Below are 13,700 nucleotides of genomic sequence, written 5' to 3' on the forward strand. Positions count from 1 at the left end.
GGGATACCTCCCGGAGGCCAGTAACTTCGATTTCCGTCCACACTACCATAATTCCGATTTAGTAAAATCGATTTTAGGGTTACTCCTGTGGTTTTGATGGAGTACAGAAATCGATTTAAAGAGCCCTTTAAATCGATTTACAGGGCGGTGTAGTGTGGACGAGTTCAGCGTTAAATCGATTTAACGCTGTTTAAATCGATTTAACGGCATAGTGTAGACCAGGCCAGAGATACTATCACTCCAGCAATCAAGCTTTCTGGGTAACAGCCAATGTTGACTGACAAATCTTAATGCCCAGTTTTCAAAGGGTTAACCAGGCTAAACACAGCTACTCAGATGATGATGAATTTATCCTTTAGCAATAATTATCCTGAAATACCTTCTGTGAGGTGTAAATGCATTTTGCATTTGTGTGTCACAGAAGGAAGTAGCAGCTGGCAGAGTGAACTGAGTGACTTGTGCTCTTAAACTATGGCGAGAGGTAGCTTTAGTGTTTCATGTGGACCCTGCTCACGTCTCCTGGTCTCAGTGTGAAATTACTCACCAAATTATAAAATAGACTATTCAGTGTATATACTAATCTCAAAACACCACACCAGGGAGGAAGCAGGTAATTACTTTTATGGGTTAGTTTTAAAACTCTGAACTCAGAAATGTTGTGACAGTCTGTAGTGAATATGCTATTTTGAAATAGTTTTCCTTTCTATTAAAAAAAAAATTCTGTCTTAGCAATAAAATATTTAAAATGCATTGGCCTTGGAGAGAATTGCACTCTTCAGATGGCTAATGTTATTAGAAGTTTTGGCACTGTGCATCAGAAAGCACCTGATGACAGGAATGGTTTTCTCCACAAAACATCATTTATCTAATTGGAGCAGTACCATAATCCTCTAGCAACTCAAAGTGCCATGCATTAATGAAATAACTGGGATAATGTGAAGGGTAGTGTTTGTGGGTTTGAGGTGGCACTTCTTTTCACACTTGTGAAGAAGAGAATTTTTTTGAAATATAGAATTGGAGAGCAGAGTCAGCGATTGTGCCAAGGAGAGCAATGCTAAGGATGTGACTTGAGGTAGAGTAGAAAATGAGAGAGGAATCCTATAGGTTGTGGAAAAGAAGGGAGGGTGTAATGGGGTGGTCTGTCCCCTTTAAAGGTAATAGAGACTAGGGATCAGCCAACCCCTGTTCCTGGGAGCTGGGATATATACATAGGCCTAAGAAGTGGCAGAAGTAGATACTGGGGGAGAGGAAATGGTCCTGGGGGAATAATGTTTGGGGGAAGCCATGCTACTATTCATTTAAGGGCCCAGGACCTGAAGCCTTGTAGTACAGAGTGTGAGAAAGCTCCTGTCTGTCCCAGCCAATCAGGATGTGCCCTGGGAAGGAGGGCAGCATACATGCTGCTGCTGCCATGTCCTCCCTCATAACGGAAACTAGCAAGAAGATTGTTGCCCACTAACTTCTCCAAGTCAACAGATGAAAGGACTGAGTAAAAGGGGGCCAGCTGGGGGAGAAGATGACAGGACTGCAGTTGATCTGGATCATAGCCCAGCTCCAGAGGGAGAGCTGTGTACTCCTAATCTGAGCCTGTTTGAAATATAACTCCTCTTCAGGAAGAAGGGCTGGCGTTTCCTGAACCTGGGGAGAAGATACTTGTCTGAATTACTGCCTAGGCCCAGAAAAAGGGTTGGTCTCAAAGGGGCTAAAGAAGAGTTTCTGTCTTCTGTACACTGCACACATTTCTCCAGTGGCGTTGAGAATGAGAGAACAAATAACCCATTTCAGATGTTAATACAAGCAATGTGACTATGTGATATAAGAACCTATGTAGAACAGGAAAGGTTAATACCCCACAAAGGAGGTATCTGTTTGAAGTACTCAGGGCTGCAAAAAGGATTGCAAACATCGAGAGAGAGCCAAGGGCAAAGCATCCAGAGAGCCATCTAGAGTCACAGGAGGGTGTGCTTGAGGGCAGCCCCTGTTAGGGCTAAATGGAAAGGCTCCTGCAGATGCCCCAGCGCTGTGCTCTGGAATGGGGCATATCCATGGAGTTCAAAAAGCAGTTTCTGGCTACAAGCACAAAACCAGAGAGTCTAGCTCAGCAAGGTGTTTTTGGTTTGTTTACTTTTTCACTGGTTTAAGCAGCGGATGCTGAGCTAGACGCTGTCCTGTCCTTATATTGTAGGAAGGAAGTGTGGGCACTTGTTTGCAAAATGTCATAGAAAGGGGAAACCCTAGTAGCAGAGAAATGAGCAACTCAAGTGACTAAAGATGGCTTGCTGAGAGTAATTCAGTCAAACTGCCAAGTGTACTTCGCTAGGTTTTGTGGTGAGCACAGCTATGAAATGAGATTTCCTGACCACTTCAGAAATCTGTGAGCTATATACAGACATTTAGTGTACACCCCACTTTTCTTAGTGAACACAGAGGGCCTGCTTTCTAGAGGTGTTGAGTACCCAGAGTTCTTATTAAAGTTGATAGCAGTTGCAGGTGCTCAGCATAGGCCAGCCTCTCATATATACTTCCTCTATATGAGTGCAACTGCGCACCTTTACCATGAAAGCCATTCTATGGCTACCTATTTACATCCACCAAAGAACGTCATTTATATGGACATTGTTATTGTGCACACAGATTACCACACTGTGCAGCATGCTGAAACTTAAAATATCTTCAATTCTTAACTTACAAAAGCAAGGCAACAATGTGGTGTGCAGTTAACCTGTCTGTCTCGTTGATATTAACTACAGCTGAAGCAAAAGTCTAGCTTAGATGGGAGTTAAATAGATGCACTTTGCTGTGTGTTCTGGTTAGTTGCCGCTTCATTCATTTCCTGAACCGTAACTAGGGCAATGGTAATATGTGATGTAAGTAAACTGTGGCCAATGCAGCAGTTTTGTAAAGTCTAGAATTTCACAAAGTTGCTGTGAGAAAACAACTTACTAAGACTTAATCTCAGACAGGGATTTTCAGTCCTTTAATGTGCCTAACATCTGTCCTGGGTTGTTTGTTCTCTCATCCTTTCTTCAGGGGGAGAAGAGTGTGCAGTGTACTCCTACAGAGCACAAAAACTCTTCTTTAGCTCCTTTGAGGCCAAACATTCTTCTGGCCCTGGGCAGTAATTCAGACAAGTGTCCTCTACCCAGCCACTCCTAGAGCAAAATGAAGTTGTTTTGATTCAGGGAATGCCGTCTTTATTTCATCCCACTGAGATCTTACTTTGGCCTTCGTGTGATACTTACTTGATGCTAATTACACGTGAGTCTCCAAATTACTGGATGGCCTGCTCTGGTAGAGTATGTCTACACAGCTATCAGGAGGTGGGATTGCAGCACGTGTAGGCATACCTGAGCTAGCTTGCTATAAATAGCAGTGAAGCTGCAGCAGCACGGGTAGTGACACAGGCTAGCCAGTTGAGTACAAATCCACTCTGGACCCTGAATATATACGTAGGCAGCTAGCCTAAACTGTGGCTTAGCTGCTATGACCAGAGAGCCAACTCATTGAAAACTAGCTGAGGTATTGCCTCCCTCTTGCAATCCCTCTTCCAATTGCTGGGAAGACATACCCCTTAGAAGGCAGGCGCAGAACTTAAACCCAGGATCTTTCACTGTCTGGGGATTATACTCCAGTGTTAATGAGTCAACTTCACTTTTAAATTCAGGGGCTAACATGTGCATAGCCAATGCTCTAAATCCTTGATAGCAGATGAAAGGTTTTTCTAGAATTTATTTTAGGTGGCTTTACCACTGGAGATTTGTGTGGCCATCCCAAGATCATGCTGATAAAACAAGTATATCACAGTATCCTCTCTAAAGGCGTGTCCGCACTGGAGCTGAAAGGTTCATTTCCAACTTGGTGGACACACTAGCTCTGATCCGTGCCACCCTCCTAAAAATACAAGTGAAGCCGCAGCAGAGCAAGCAGCAGGAGGGGCTAGCTGCCATGAGTGTGCACCTAAGGTCTCAAGTAGGTCTACTCTATGATTTTTGATACTGGTGAGTAGTGTTCCTCCCTCACTATCCCGCCACAGACAGGAGATGTTCAACTGAAAGAAAAAAATTTAGTATTCACCTTCTCTCCCAGCATCCTCTCCCGCAGTTGACTGAGCTAACAGCAGACAGCTCTAGCTGAGACACATGCACCTTCTGGCCCATTTTTCCTGAATGTCGGCCTACTTTTGACAACAGAGCAGGTCCCTGGAAAGAGGGGGTGGAACTTGCTTCTGCAGTTCAAAGGTGTTTCAAGCAATCAGCCTGCCAATGGTACAGTGGACACTAGTTCACATCCCCAAACAAGCATACCATTTGGCAGATGATACTTTAGAGGGATCTTGCCAATTAGCTTGGATTTTAGTTGGCTTTTCTCACTTTACTGATCAATATCATTCCTGTTGATGAAAACACTACCATCTAATTTGTGCTGCTGTTGATTAGGAGATTGTGTGGGGAATCCTGTAGATTTGACACCCTTACTAGGTGTATGTCTCCTCCCCTTAAGGAGAGAGTCAGAGCCCTCACTGTATTCAGTGAAGAACCCAAAATAGTTGTAGCCTTCACGTTTTTTAGCACGAGACATTAAACAATTGATGATAAATATTTAAACCAGTCAAAAGCAATCATCAGTAGCTGATTGCACCAGGTAATTCAAGGGTCTACGGTGATGCCCAAGGTTGCATAATGGACTAGGCTGCCAGTTATTAGCTGTTGCCTGAATGAAACATCACACGGTTGTATCTCAAATGAATTTGCAGGTGAGAGAATGAGTCAGTGTTACTGCTTCTCCTGAACTGCACCAGCCTGAAAAGATCTGGGAGCTGGAGGGCTGCAAACAAATTTCAAATATTTTACAAAAGTTTAGACGTATTTGTGTGAATCCAGATTTAACAGCTTGGCCTTTCCTTTTGAAGGGCTGCTGAGAAGCTTTCTTGCAGTTCTATAGAGATGCCATATTTTCTGCATTTTTGTTTCCCCCATTGCTTATTACTTAAGGATGCTGATGGTTTTTTTAAACAACTATTTAAGAATTCATCTGCTGGGGATGTTGCTTGTTTCCACCTGAAATCTCCCAAATCCTCCCATTCTGAATGGCATCACAGTCATATTAACAAGGGATTATCAGGACTAAGCAAGCACTAATGAATTTAAAAATGAAAAAAACTCTTTACATGCAAATGAGCATAGCAATAAAAGCGGGAAGCGAAATGAAAAATAAAACAGAAAAAATCTACCAGACTGATTTTTCAGTGATTTTGGTTACAGCATTAATAGCTTTTCAAAAACTTGGTCTATAGGCCAAGTTCTTCAAAGGGATAACGTCTATGAAACGTTTTTCTTCTATAGAATTATACCAAATAATTGGCATCCTTAGACATTCTTCCTAGTTCAATACAACTTATTTGACATGTTACTGCACAGTCGTCTAATGAGTCAAATCTATACACGCCCAATATGCAAAAGATACATTAAAAAAGTAAAACCTTTAGCTGCTTGTATGCTATCTGATGAAACCCAGCAGGATAAGAAAATCGGGAACCATATAGCAACTTGCTTCAGGCCATCACCACACAATGTGAAAAACTGTAATGGAAACTTGCAAAGCTGGATTGTCAGAGGCAAGTAAGAGCCACATCCAGAAGACCTTATTCAGGTAAATGGTCTCTTTTGTTTTAATGAGACTACCTGCCTGAATAAGGGTTGCAGGATCTTAGCCCTTAGAGCTCAGTTCATACAGCCAGTTGACAGTCTGATTTACAACTTGGTTTTGCAATATTTTCCCCCCTAATGTAATAAATAGTAAAAACCCTTAGAGTTGACTGGACCAAGGGATAGATAATGAAACATAAACCTTTCAGTTCTAGGTCACTGGTTCAAATCCAGCTTTTGGTCACTACTAACCTTAGCAGCTATGATATGATGGCAAGAAGAAATGTGTTCTTTGGTCTCCGCCTAGTTTCTGGGATACAGATGTCCATATTACAAAGCAGCAAAGAATCCTGTGGCACCTTATAGACTAACAGACGTTTTGGAGCATGAGCTTTCGTGGGTGAATACCCACTTCGTCAGATGCATATCACAAAGCCACCTCCAACTGATATTGAGAAAAGACCAAGAGACATGAGTACACAGAAAGAATGCATTGTTTTCTCGCATGGCCACATCTCTTATGGTGATCCCTCCAGGTTAAGATGGCAGGACAGTTTGAGGAAGTTTGCACTATCATTACTAGATGTGATGTACCTAATAGGACTTCAGTCTGCAAGGTTGCTAATCCAAAGTAAGGGCCTGATTTGCAGAACTGTTGAGAACCCACAACTTCCACTTAAACCAATGGGAGTGGCAAGTGGTCAGTACCTCTGAAAATCAGGCCACTAATGTACACGTACGTTAAAAAAATAAAAACAACCCATATTTATCCACATATGCTCGCTCTTGTTCTCAGTCTTGTAGAACGCTATAGACATTTTATATTTTGTGCTATCCACAGCTGTTAACATGACCGTGCCCAGTTTCAACAAAGGTTTGCTATAAAATACAATTTCTTTCACCCTGGTACCTGCACAAACAACATTGATAACACTAGTCATTCAGCCCCATTGAAATGACGTGTTTCCATGCTGATGACATACTGTTCTGATAAATAAAATTACCTCTGGCAGTTTGAGGTCAAAAACATAGAAACTTATATATACACCTCTACCCCCATATAATGCTGTCCTCAGGAGCCAAAAAATCTTACCGCGTTATAGGTGAAACCGCGTTATATCGAACTTGCTTCAATTCGCCGGAGTGCGCAGCCCTGCCCCCCTCCCCCGAGCGCTGCTTTACTGCGTTATATCTGAATTTGTGTTATATCAGGTCGCATTATATCGAGGTAGAGGTGTATTTGCTCACACACTGTGCAGTTCATTTAAGAACTCCAGTTGTTCGGAGTCTCACGATGTTTTAGTTAGAAATGGCATAAACCAAAAGGGTTTGGGTTTTGGCAAAAACTCTGTGCATGACACTTTAGTTTTGAAGCTGAAAACAAAATGAATCCTGGTTTTGGTTTTTGTTTGGGTTTTATTGGGGGGAAGGGAGGAAAAAGGCATTTGTTTTTTGCATTCATGGACTATAGGAAGCGATGATAGCCCCCAAGCTGCCTCCAACAGATACTATATGAAAGAGAATGGAGCTTCTTAGAAGTAGATTGATGATTTAATCATGCAGTTCAAGGAACAATATAAGATGAAATGTGTGAATTAATTGCAGCTGGAAAGAAAGGAACAAAAGCTAGCTCTGTAGACACTGCTGAACCACAACTCAGAAAGAGGTAAATGCCAGAGGGATGATGATGCTGAAGTGGCAACTGAACTGAATGACACCCAGTATCCACAATGAGTACTTGGGAGATTCTTTGCATAACAGATTCTATGGCTTATTGCAGGAATTGGTTTCCCTGTATAAATTTGAGGACCAGCATCCCTCTGAATGATCCCCTGGGAAATGGAAAAAGGATAACTTTCTTTCTTTCTCATCTCCCTTCCTTCTTTTCTCTCTCAAGAAAAACTTAATGACATGAGATTCTTGTTGACTAAGAATCAGAAGACTAGTCAAAAGCACAAAGGCAGTTCAGATTTGAATTGGCAGAATCGGTGTCTCACCACCAAACTTTCGGGGTGGGGTGGGATGTCTGATTTGAGGCTTTTCGTTTTGTTCCCTCTCTAGTTCTCAAGATGGACAAACCAGTAGCTTTCTGGCATCATTCCATCTAATATATACACACACACACACACACAAACACTATAAAGAACTGTGTGTGTGTATGTATATACCTATGTTTATAATATAGTACAAAGGCTGTAGTGAGCAAACTTTCCATTCTTTCATGTACAAGAGATGGTTTAGGCATTATGAAAACTTTCCATTTCTTCACTGTCTTCAGATACTAATCTCTGTATTTTCAAAGAGCTGTACAGGATAGTAGCTATATGATTCCTCTTAGTCAAAGGACACAGTATGGGCAGTAAAAGTCTTGGACATTTTTTGCACAGGATGGGGAGGCAGTGGTTACTTTCACATAACTTATTACTCTCTGGAGTATTCATTTACTCTGGCTACAATAGATTAAGATTGCCACTTAACCAGGTTTTTGCAGGATTCTCCCTTTTTTTGAGGTAGCTGTCCTGGGAAATCTGCGAGGATGCTCATTACACACTGCCAGTGCCCAGTTTTAGGGGCTCAGAATCGTCTCGGGTGTCCCAGTTTTTTGTACTTCAGAGGTGGCAACACTAGAAACAGAACATCTTAGATAATACCAGGCAAACAGCTAAAACTTGACTGTGCTCTTAGCTATTCATTTTTCTTTATGTGGGGATCTGAGAGAGAATTGGAGGCGCTAAGCCAGTTTAGCCACCTGTATTTATTTATTTATATGCGATATTTAGGATGAGGAGAGTGGGGGTTGGTATTTTAGAATCCAGGTCAGACCAGGCTGTGTAAGCTAATAATTTATCATCCAGGTACAGTATACAAAGCAGGCAGTTGAAATATTTGACCTGTTTATTGAATCAGAAATAATAGGCCCACTGTATTTCTCTGTGGACCCATCCATAACTCTTAAGGCTTTACTGGAGAAATACATAGAGGCTGTGTTCTTTTTTCAGATGGAAAATGATCAAGTGCCAACAAATCCAAGAGAAGAGCTGCATGTTTCATGCTGTATGTTTTAAAGTCAGCTTTAACTATAGTAGGAGAAAACAGGTAACTCAGACCCTTGCTATCTCTCTCTCTCCCCCGCCCCCCTCCTCTTACCAGAGCTGACACAGACTAAATTCCCACTGTTGAGTCATCCAGTTTGGGGATTTCTTTGGAGTTGTTTTTTTTTTCTACGTCTGTCACTTCCCTGCCTCAAACTGCACAAAACTCTCAGTGTACAATAGCTGCCTTTGCTCTGAATGCGTGGAACTGAAAGAGCCTGTCAGTAGACATAATGAAGTATATATGGTATTCTTTAGCACTGTATTTCAAAGTTACAAACCATACAAAACTCAACCATATATGTTCAAGCATATCCAAGCCTTTCAGTTTGTTCCCATAGCTTAGACTCTAGTTTATATCAGTAAACATTTGAGATCTTTATGGATGTTGACAGTGTTTGTATGGGAGACCTCCACATAGACAGAAGTGGCAGGAAGTTATGTTGATGAGTGAGTGATGAATGGAGCTTTTCTTGCTGAACTGGAAATTGAACATACTAATGGATGGATGCTGCTGTAGTCCTGATTTCCCATCTACCGCTCCTGATTTTCTTTCCCAAAGCTGATCCAGTAGTTGTGCTTATCCAGAGGGCCTGATTTTAAAGAAGTGGAGGCCCAAGATCTGCATGCATTTTTAGGTCTATTCCAATTTAGTGCCATGGAGTGGGTATCCATCTGAAGTCATAAGTATTAAGTTCCATATATCTGTGACAGACCCCAGGACACTAGCTCTCAGTTCTAGTACTGTGGTTTCAATAGTGAAAACTCCCAACTGCCAGGCATCATTGTCAGCAAAAGTGGGGAAGGGCTTGCTCACCATATTGACTCCCTGTCAAATCTTAGTCCACTGTGATCCTCAAATCCTTTCTCCTGCTCTTCCATGCCTTGCCGTGCAAGTGGTGGTGGGGGGAGGAGACCCCCCCCACAAACTGAAGAAAAAGAATCATCTGCAGCCTGTCAACATATGTATACACTAACTTGTAAAGCTACAGGGCTTCCTTTGAATTCTGCTCCTCTGGAATATCACAAAAGGTGGGGAACCAGCTCACTAGACGTGCATGGATCATTGGGACAGCAGCTAGAAAAGCTGCTAATACAATTATCTGTGATGTGAGTCACTTTCTAAGGAGTAGTATCCCTGTTCTACAGACAGTGAAACAGAAGAGGTAAGTAGAAGAGAAGGAGAGCGGTACTCTAGTCTAGTACATTATGTATGGATGGGCCTGATTAGGCATGAGACCTGGGTTGTAAACCTGAGATTCTGATACCATCTTGCTGTGTGAACTTGAACAATTCACTTAAACTCTCTGAACCTCTGTTTTCCCATCTATAAAATGGGCATAGTGTTATCTACTCACTTTATTAGAGATGGTGTAAGGCATAACTAAATCAGCAGAGTGCTATTGTCGTAGAAGAGGGGAGAGAATTCAGGCATTCTGGGCTCCCAGCCTATCCTGTTAGTCTAATTTTCTGCCTTCATGATATTATGTGCTATGAACTTCTCAAAATCCTTGTAAGATTTTTGGGCTTCTAAAATCCTTGCAAGTTCAAATTAAGCTGCAGTGCCCCATCGTCCACATCTCCTTTATTCTACGCAGAAATCCTGCAGAAGTCTATTGGCCAAATGCAACCCTTAGAGCCTGAGAGTGAACAAAGAAACCAGACTGAAGATCCAGATGCATGTGCATGAAAAACTGCAAACTCACATGACTTCAAAAACCACTGAAACAATTTCCTTCAAGCTTGGTCTGTTCCCTGGATCTCAGAATTGGTTTTTCAGTTAAGGATTTCCAAAATTTCTGAATGGAATAGGTGTGTTATTTACAAATGCAGATTCATAGAGATTAAGGCCAGAAGGGACCACTGGATGATCCAGTCTGATCTCCTGTATAGCACTGGCCATCACCACCACCCAGCACCCACATACTAAACTCAACTACTGTAATTAGACTAAAGCAAATGACTCTCACAGGAGACACTGGACTACTATGTGCCACAGGCAGAGAATAGGAGGGACTGAGGTGCACCAATGCTTTAGGCCCCTGCAATGGCAGGGAAATGATTAAATGAGCTATACTCAGATAACCCTGGCAAGGGACCCACACCTACATGCTGCAGAGGAAGGAGGAAAAACCCTAGGGTCACTGCCAAACTGACCTGGGGGGAAATTCCTTCCAGACCCCACATTTGCTGATCAGTTAGATACTGAGAATGTGAGCAAGAACCAGCCAGCCAAGCACTTGAGAGAGAAAATGCTCAGTGCCACCTCAGAGCTCTGGCCTACCACATCCAGAGTCCCATCTCTAGCTGTGGCCATCCCTGATGCTTCAGAGGAAGGAAATTAAAAAACACCTCCCAGAATACGTTGGGAGGAGTGAGGAAATCATTTCCTGGTGCCTGCAGGTGGCCATCTGAAATCCTAAAGCATGGGCTTTAGGAAGATAAGACATAAACCTGAAGTGAACCCCAGGGCAATTGAGCCCTATGCCCTACCATCAGATGCAACTGTGCCATAAAATCAACTCATACATTTGTCCAGCTTCCTCTTAAAACAAATTACATCGCTTGCCCCCACAATTCATATTGGGAGGCTGTTCCAGAACCTCACCCATCTGATGATTAGAAACAGGGCTGGATCCAGCATTTTTGCCACCCCAAGCAGCGGGGGGGGGGGGGCGGGGGGGGGAAAGCTGCAACTGGCAGCTCTACCACCACTGCTTCATTCTTCGGCTGCAGGTCCTTCCCTCTGAGGGGGGCTGAGGGACCCGCCACCGAAGACCCGGACGTGCTGCCCCTTTTCGTTGGCTGCCCCAAGCACCTGCTTGCTGCGCTGGTGCCTGGACCCAGCCCTGATTAAACCTTCTTCTAATTTCCAGCTTGAATTTGTTTAGATCCATTTGTTCTTGTGCCGATATTGTCCTTTAGGTCAAACAACTCTTCACTCTCCTGATAATGCATTTATAGAGAGCAATCACATCCCCGCACAGCTCTCTTTTGGCTAGCCTGAACAAGCAAGCTCTTCCAATCTCATAAGAGTAGGCTCTCCATTCCCCTAATAGCTCCTCTCTGCATCTGTTCCAGTTAAAACTAATCTTTCTGGAATATGGTTGCCCAGAACTATGCACAGCATTCCAGATCAGGTCTTATCAATGCCTTGTGCAATGGCATTAACCCTTCTCTCTCTCCTAATACATTTCTGGATTTCATTTGCCTCTTGCATGGCTGCATCACACTGGGGGCTCACAGTCTTCCTGTGATTCACCCGCATGCCCCGGTCTTTCTCCTCCTCTCTTGCTTCCAACTGAAGAACCACCAATTTTGTAGCAGAAACTCAGAAAATGGCTAAGCAGATTTTGCCTAACCTTCTGCAGAACATGCACAACCAGGTTGAGATCAGGCATGGAACATTTTTCCTTACTTGTAGTTTATTTACCAAACCTGTAAATATCTGAAAGGAGTAGTATTTAGGGAAGGTTGTAATGGAAGTTTTATTTCAACCTGTACTATCTAAATAATTTTCTGCAATAATTAATATAATTTAGGATAGTAAAAGCAGCACAATGCACCATATGTGTCTTTGCTGGAAATGCATCAGGAAAAGCCAATACCCAAGACAAAAAATTAATGTAGTAACTTACATTGACTGATGTTTCCTTTTGCTGAAAAACAAAAAGGCAACTGTTTCCTGGATTGCCCTGCTCTATGCTGTCTTGGAAAGGTTACACAATAAAACCCTGAACTTGGAAAGTTACTACATTAAGGAGAGAAAAGAACAGGGAGAAGCTCTTATACAGGTTTCCAATCCTTCTCCTCCTACCCTATTTCACACAGTCAGCACTGCAGTATGTGCTGGTCAATTAAATGTGCCAATGTTACTGGCTGTGAATGAATAAGATTTCAACATGGATCAGGATTTTTTTCCCTTTTGTTCTTTTGACATTTCTCACAATATCTTAAAACTTCCTTGCCTAGGATTAATCTACACTAGCCAAATGACTGCATTGGTGATTGTATTATAGGCTTGTGACCATGTTACAACACAGTTTGGTCTTCTCTGTGCTGTGTGGTAGCCAGGATACCAAATAGCGAAATAGCCCTGTTCTTTAAAGGGATATGATACAACTTCATAATCTGCTATCCTGTCTACATGGGTAAGGCAGCAGTTTTGCTAAGGCCCTAAAAATCTTTCCTTGATACTATTTTTCTACAGACTGACTTGAACAATCTATATAAACCTTTTTGCTGGGAGAAAACACAATTTATTACAAAAGCTCTTTCTAGCGGGGTGAACTGTAACGCTAGTTAATTATACCTCTCTCATGACTGCCTCATTCATGGGGGTGCTAAGGTGGTTCATCTCTTGATACTTAAGACATTTGAGATGCCTAAGTCTCATTCCTTAAGGCACCTCTAGGGAATGTTTTTGTTTATTTTCTTAGTCTCCCTTTACTCTGTATTGCTTTGGTATTCAGTCTGGATTTCTTTTCACTGGATGTGGTGCTGCTGCTGTTGCTCTGCAAGATTTTCCAGCATTCTGCACTTTGTTCAGTTTTCCCATTGCTGTTAGACCTAAAATTTGCTTCTTCTAGCAGATGCATTTATCAAACAAACGAGACTAGAGTTCCACACGGGGAAGTGCAAATGAAGACAAGTGTTTTCATAAAATAACAACCAGAATGACACAACTACTCTAGCTTCAGAGTGAAGGAGTATTAAAAACAATTTATGCCATACACTTATTTAATCTCCCTATAAAGCCTTCACTTGTGCCAATCTATAGCAAAGGAAAGACTCTTACCAGTGCAGCAGCACTGCTCCCATCGGTGTAGTTAATCCACCTCCCTAACGGGTGATAGCTATGTTGGTGGGAGACGCTCTCCTGCTTTCTGTCTGCATGGGCGGTTAGGTCAGTATAACTATGTCACTCAGGGGTGTGGACTTTTCACACCCTGACCGACAAAGT

Source organism: Chelonoidis abingdonii, chromosome 6, assembly GCF_003597395.2.
Source record: "Chelonoidis abingdonii isolate Lonesome George chromosome 6, CheloAbing_2.0, whole genome shotgun sequence".
Lineage (NCBI taxonomy): Eukaryota > Metazoa > Chordata > Testudines > Testudinidae > Chelonoidis > Chelonoidis abingdonii.